The sequence below is a fragment of the Nannospalax galili genome, unplaced genomic scaffold, assembly GCF_000622305.1.
Source record: "Nannospalax galili isolate Female #2095 unplaced genomic scaffold, S.galili_v1.0 scaffold43, whole genome shotgun sequence".
Classification (NCBI taxonomy): domain Eukaryota; kingdom Metazoa; phylum Chordata; class Mammalia; order Rodentia; family Spalacidae; genus Nannospalax; species Nannospalax galili.
In genome coordinates this window covers 6,399,808-6,406,548 of record NW_008353342.1, presented here as the reverse complement: position 1 = coordinate 6,406,548, position 6,741 = coordinate 6,399,808, and the positions used below count along the sequence as shown (strand labels likewise).

Sequence of the window (6,741 nt, the reverse complement as noted above, 5' to 3'; positions counted from 1 at the left end):
CTTGGTCCTCGGAACCCGCATAAAAAAGTTGGGTGTGGCGGCTAAAGCTTGCAATCCCAGAGCTAGGGAGGCGAGGTGGATCCCTAGGGCTTGCCACCTTGTCAAGCTCCAGTCCAGTGAGAGGCCCTATCTCAAAATATGGTGGATGGCACCCAAGGAACAACACCCAAAATAGTCCAGTGACTGCTACATGTGGTGTAGGTATACCTATACACACACATGTACCCATGCACACACGAACATGCACCCACACTAAACTCTTGATTCAAAAATAAATATATCTAAATAACAGTACTAGTAAAAAATAATAATAAAAGAGAATCTGTAATAAAACCTTTTCCAGGAATCCCAAGTCAAGTGGCAATACTGGTGACATTAAACATTTAAAAAACAATATTCCTCAAACTATTCTTTTTATTTTTAAGTATCTGTGTGTGGGTATGTGCACATGACTATAGGTGCCCACAGAGGGAAGGAACATCAGATTTCCCTGGAGCTGGAGTTATAGGTGGTTGTGAGCCACCCAACATGGGGGTTAGGAACAAAACTCAGGCCCTCATCAAGAGCAGCAAGTGCTTTTAACCACTGAGCCATCTCTCCAGCCCAGTCCTCAAACCCTTAGCAAAAAATATCATTCTGTGATGCCAGCATTACTCTGATACCAAAACCAAACACATCATGAGATGCAAATTTTATGATTTCATTTTTAGAGCTAAGTAGAACTCCATTGTATAAATGTACCACATTTTCACTATCCATTCCTTAGTTCAGGGACATTTAGGTTTCCTCTTAGCTATTGTGAAAAGAGCAGTAATAAACATGGTTGTGCAAGTCTCTCTGCAGTAGGATGAGTCCTTTGGTTACATGTCAAGGAGTGGTATAACCTGAATTGTAGCATAGATTTTTATTTTTAGTTAAGAGTTCTCCACACTGCTTTCTGTAGTGGTTGTGCCAGTTTGCAATCCCACCTGCAGTGACTGAGGGTTCCCCTTTCCCCACATCCTTGCTAGCATTTGGGGTCATTTGTTCTCTTGATCTTAGCCATTCTGACTGAGGCAAGATGAAATCTTAAAGTATTTTTTGTTTGATGTATTTGCATTTTCCTGATGAATAAGAATGTTAAGCACTTTTAAAGGTGTTTCTTAGACATTTTTATTTCTTCTTCTGAGAGCTCTATGTTCAGGTCCATAGCCCATCTTTTAATTGGTCATTTGTTTTCTTTGTTTTTGAGGTTTTTTTTTTTAATGATCTGGATATTAATTTCTGTCAGATGTGTGTCTGGTGACGATTTTCTCCTACTTTGTGGGCTTCCTCTTCTCTTCTTGGTCATTTTCTTTGCTGTACATAAGCTTTTTAGTTTAATGAGGTCCCACTTGTTGATTTTTTTTTTTTACCTTAATTCCCGAGCAACTGATGTTGAATGAGAAAGTCCTTTCCCACACTTACATCTTGTAGGGTACTGCCTATGTTTTCTTCTAATGGTTTCAGAATTCATGTTTGATATTGAGATCTTTGATCCATCTGGAGTTGACTTTTGTGCAAGGTGAAAGATAATTCAGTCCCCAGCACCACAAATAAATGGAAAATACATAAATAGATAAATACCTTTTTATTTTATTTTTTTATTTGTTTTTGTATTTTTGGTCTTTTTGAGACAGGGTCTTCCTGTAACCTGAGCTGGCCTGGAACTAACTATGTAGACCGGGTTGGATTTAATGTCACAGAGATCCACCTGCCTCTGCCTCCTAAGTGCTGGGATTAAAGGTGTGTGCCACCATGCCTAACTGATAATTTCTTTTTTAAAAGGAATGTAGGGGATGGAAAGAAGGCTTAGTTGATAAAGTGCCTGCCACACTAACATGAGGACCTGAGTTTGGATTCCCACATAAAAAGAGATCCCCATGGTTGCACACAGTTATAATCTTAGCCACAGGGAAAGGAGGGAGACAGGAAGATCACACACAGGAGCTTCCTGGCCAGCCAGCCAATGGGTAAATTCGCAGTTCAGTGAGAGACCCTGTCTCAGGTGAAGAACTATTCTGGAAGTCACCTGACATCTACCTCTGGCCTCTGCACATGTGCGCGCACACACACACACACACACACATTTGTTGCTATGGAAACACACACACACACACACACACATACACACACACACACACACATTTGTTGCTATGGAGAACAATTTAGTGATTCCTCAGACTTTAAGACAGAATTACTGGGGCTAGAGCAATGGTTCAGTGGCTAAGAGCCTGTACTGCTCTTACAGAGGACTGAGTTTGGTTCCCAGCATGTGTCAGGTGACTCACAACTGCCTCTAACTCTAGCTCCAGGAGGATCTGACACCTCTTGTCTCATGTGCACATTCTTCCACACAGACACACACACATACATGTAATTAAAAATAATAAAATTAAAATATTTAAATGGGGCTGGAGGGATGGCTCAGCAGTTAAGAACACTGGTTGTTCTTACAGAAGACCTGGGTTCAAATTCCAGCACCCACATGGCAGCTAACAACTGTAACTCCAGTCCCAGAGGATCCAACAGCCTCTTCTGACCTCCGTAGGCATTGCACAACACAGGTGCACTTACCTACATACAGGCAATACATGCATACACATAAAATAAAAATAATAGAGCTGGCGTGGTGGCGCACGCCTTTAATCCCAGCACTTGGGAGGTAGAGGCAGGCAGATCTCTGTGAGTTCTAGGCCAGCCTGGTCTATGTAGCGAGCTCCAGGTCAGCTGGGGCTACAGGGAGACCCTGTCAAGAAGACCAAAAAAATAAATCAAAAAATAATAAAAATAATTTTTTAAGTTAAAAGTATTTAAGCAAGATTACTCTCTCAAGAATAGAAAAAAGATATTGGGGGAAAGATGCACAAAAGAGATCATGTGTAGCCCACAATCCTAAAGTACTATCTTGGCCCTTTACAGAAAAAGAATTGATGAGTCTTATCCCAGACCCTGTCCCCTCTCAGTGCTCAATACAGATACAACAATTCTCCCCCCATACTGGACTTACCTCCAGTCTACACTGTTTTCACTACAAGTCAAGCACTGTCATTTTCCCACCTTTAAAATAAACCAAAGCCTGGCAAGATGTCTCTGTGGGTAAAGGGACTTGCTGCCATGCCTGGCAACCCAAGTTCAGCCCCCGGGGACCCACATGGTAGAAGGAGAAAACCCATTCCCAAAAGTTGTTTTGTGACCTTCATACACACACTGTAGTATGTATGCATACCCCTCAAATAAGTAAGTGAATGAATAAATGAATGCACCACTTCTCCGGTTAGTTTTCTACTTCTTTGTTCCCCTTTGTGGTCCAGCACTGTAGAATAATCTGTACTTACTGTTGTGAATTCTGCTCTTTAATTTGTTCTTAATTTGTTCTGCAATGAGGCTTCTCCCTCTCACTAAAGCATATGCCCTTGTCAAGGTCACTAATAGCTTCCACGTGCTCATCCTAAGGAGATTCTGCAGGTTTATTATTTGACCCTTGATACTATTTAACAAAATGACTCTCTCTCTCTCTCTCTCTCTCTCTCTCTCTCTCTCTCTCTCCTGTTTTCCTGTAGCCCCAACTGGCCTGGAACTCACTATGTCGGCCTTGACCTCACAGAGATCTTCCTGTTTCTGCCTCCTGAGTGCTGGGATTAAAGATATGCACGACCACACCCAGCTAACTTGCCCCCTCTTTATATAATGCTTCACTTAATTTCTAGGTAACACACTGTGCTTTCTCTATCTCACTATTATACTGCTGTCTTTGTCCATCTGTACATCTTAAGGATTTTATTGTTCATGGCTTTCAAGTCACCCATTTGCTATTGACTCCCAAATTTATCTATAGCCTTGACTCTTTCAATTCAGATTCCTATTATCAACTTAAGCAACTTTTCTATAGGAATGTCAGACAAGCGTGTGTCCAGTTACAGTCAAACCAAGCTCCTGATCTTTAATCTTGAACTTACTAATTGTCCTTATTTCGCTTATGTTAGCTCATCCTTGTAGGTGAAGCTAAAACTTTGACATCACCTGTTTTATCAAGACACTCTAATAGTCCTACCATGAATGTCTGTTTGTTTTGCAGTGTTAAGTATTGGACCTAGACGTTGTGCATGCTAGGCAAGCCCTCTACCACTGAGCTATGTCCCCAGCTTTGAAATAGAGTCAGTCTGACCACTTCCTAGTTCCTAATTGCCATCATTTGGCTCTCGCCTGGACTGTTGCTCAGTTGCTCCCACCTTGACCACTCTGCTTCTGCTCTCACTCCTGCAGACCAAGTTCAATGTTGCAACCAACATTTTAGTGTGTGTGTGTGTGTGTCTGTGTGGTGTGTAGGCACACGTACTGTGGCACACCTGCAGAGATCCGTAGAATAGCTTTGTGGAGTTGGGTTTCTCCTCTCACCTTTACATGAATTCTGGGGATTGAACTCAGTTCTTCTGGCTTGCATCACCAGATGGTAAGTCCCTTTACCCACAGAACCATCTCTCCAGCCAGCAATGATGCTTTCAAAACAAAGATAATACTGTGTCACCTATCTGCTGAGGATTCAGTGGCTATTCATTTCATTTAGGAAAACTTAAAAATCCACATGAACTGGCTCCCCTTACTTTTCTGACTTCATTTCCAGTTATCCCTTCTTGCTAATCTAAGCATACATTCTATGGAATATTGTTTGTTTGTTGAGACAGGGTCTCCCTGGAGCCCCATTGGCCTAGAACTTGCTTTGTAGACCAGACTGACCTCAATCTCAGAGATCCTTCTGCCTGTCTACTGAATGCTGGGATTAAAGGCATGCCCTGCCACGCCTGGTACACTATTCAGGAATTTTTGCACAAGCTGATAACTCTGTATTATTCTGTATTATAACTCTCTCAATCCACTTTAAGTCCTTGCTTAAATTTCACCTGATTGAGACTGACTGGATCACCATTTTAAAACTGCAGCCCCTACACCTGCTCCAGCAATTTTCCTTTGGCTTTTTTTTTATCTATACACTTGTTACCTTCTATCATGTCATATGATCTGCTTATGTTTACTGTCTGTTTCCTGTCTTTGGATATAAACTATGTAGGACAGGAGCATTGGCTCTCTGATATACCCCAATCATGCAGCTTACAGTTGATGCTAAATAAATGCTTATTTTTCAATGTATATTTTAAATGAATTTTTGTACATTGCATTCAAAAATCTTAATAATCTTTATTGCCCCTACCCCCATCCAGACCCCTCCATATCCCACCCCACTAGATTTCATGTATTCTGTCATATATGTTAAGGCCTATCAAGTCAAATTAGTGTACCCAGATGTCCCTCAGTGCATGTTCATCCAGTGGGGTCTAGTCATCCTATCTAGAGTGTCTCTCTCTTTAAAAAAATCAACTCTCGGGGCTGCAGAGATTGCTCAGTGGTTAAGAACACTGAATGTTTTTGCAGAAGACCCGAGTTTGAATCCCAGCACCCACGTGGCAGCTAACAACTGTCCGTTATACCAGTTCCAGGGGATCCGACAGCCTCTTCTGTCCTCCTTGGGCATTGCACAACACGGGTGCACTTACCTACATGCAGGCAATACATACATACACATTAAAAATAAATAAAAAATTTTAACATTTCATATTCTTTTATTCTTTCTTGTTTACATTCAGAATAAAAATCAGTATCCATCAGTGTTTTTGCAATTTTTTTGAATAAAGTCACATTTGTAAGAAGTTTCCTCTACAAACTGCACCATATAACACACCAAAGCCTGGAGTAAGACACACACATGGACCCGACTGTTTGACTTCAACCTTTCTACTGCTTTGGCATCTAATTTTGCATCTTCAGAACTAGATGCCTCAGTAAGAAAACTTATTTCTGGGTTAGCAGGCCAATAAGAAATTCGTTTAACTCCAGCATTCACAACCGTTTTCAAACAAGCAGAATACAGTTTTCTGTTAGTGTTTCTGGGATACTAGCAGAAGACACAAAACTCCTGTTTTTTGTCAGCAGATACTTTGGCCAACTCTTCATTGTCCTAACGGTCCATGAATTTCTTTTTTGTTTTTCTGAGATTTTTGCCTTTGGGCTTCTACTCCTGGGAAGAGCGCCATCCAGAGACTGAGCACAGTGAAAAGGTTGACTTTGACCAGTCATGCTGCCCATCAGCGTGCTGACTGATCACCCGGCCCCTGTGCCCTCCAGGCTTTGCATCGGCCCCGCTTCCTTCATCCCAGGCCCAGCGGCCTTGGCCCAGGACAGTGCTTCCTGTCGGGCATGATCCGGACCGGCCGCTCAGCAGTAGCCGCCTCCCGGCAGCTCATTCCTAAATAAAATATTTTTAAAAAAGAAAATCAACTCTCCCTCACTCAGTAGTAATCAGCTGCCAATACTTCTTTGGCTACGGTTGGGGCCTGTTGCCCATTTTCACAGTTTATGCTGGGTTTTTGTCTGCTTGAGTTTGCATGGGTCTTGTACATGCTGACACCATTGCCGTAGGTTCCTACAAGCAAGTTCCCAGGAGCCTGTAAGACTGTTTCCATATGGTCATGTACCTCCTTTCCTGGCTCTTACAGTCTTTCTGCCTTATTTCGGAAATGGTCCCTGAGTGGGTAGGTAAAGTTTAATATGGGAGTCCTGTCCAGAGAGCCCCACACTATATCTCTTATTCTCTACACTTTGGCCATTTATGGCCTTTTGTGTTCATTTCCCTTTGTTGAATGAGACAGCTTCATTGATAAGAGTTGA

The 6,741-nt window shown here is 42.0% G+C and overlaps 1 pseudogene; it reads right to left on the bottom strand.

The window, feature by feature from the left end:
* Nucleotides 1–5,622: 5,622 nt before the first annotated feature.
* Nucleotides 5,623–6,306, bottom strand: LOC115067249 (annotated as a pseudogene).
* Nucleotides 6,307–6,741: the final 435 nt, after the last annotated feature.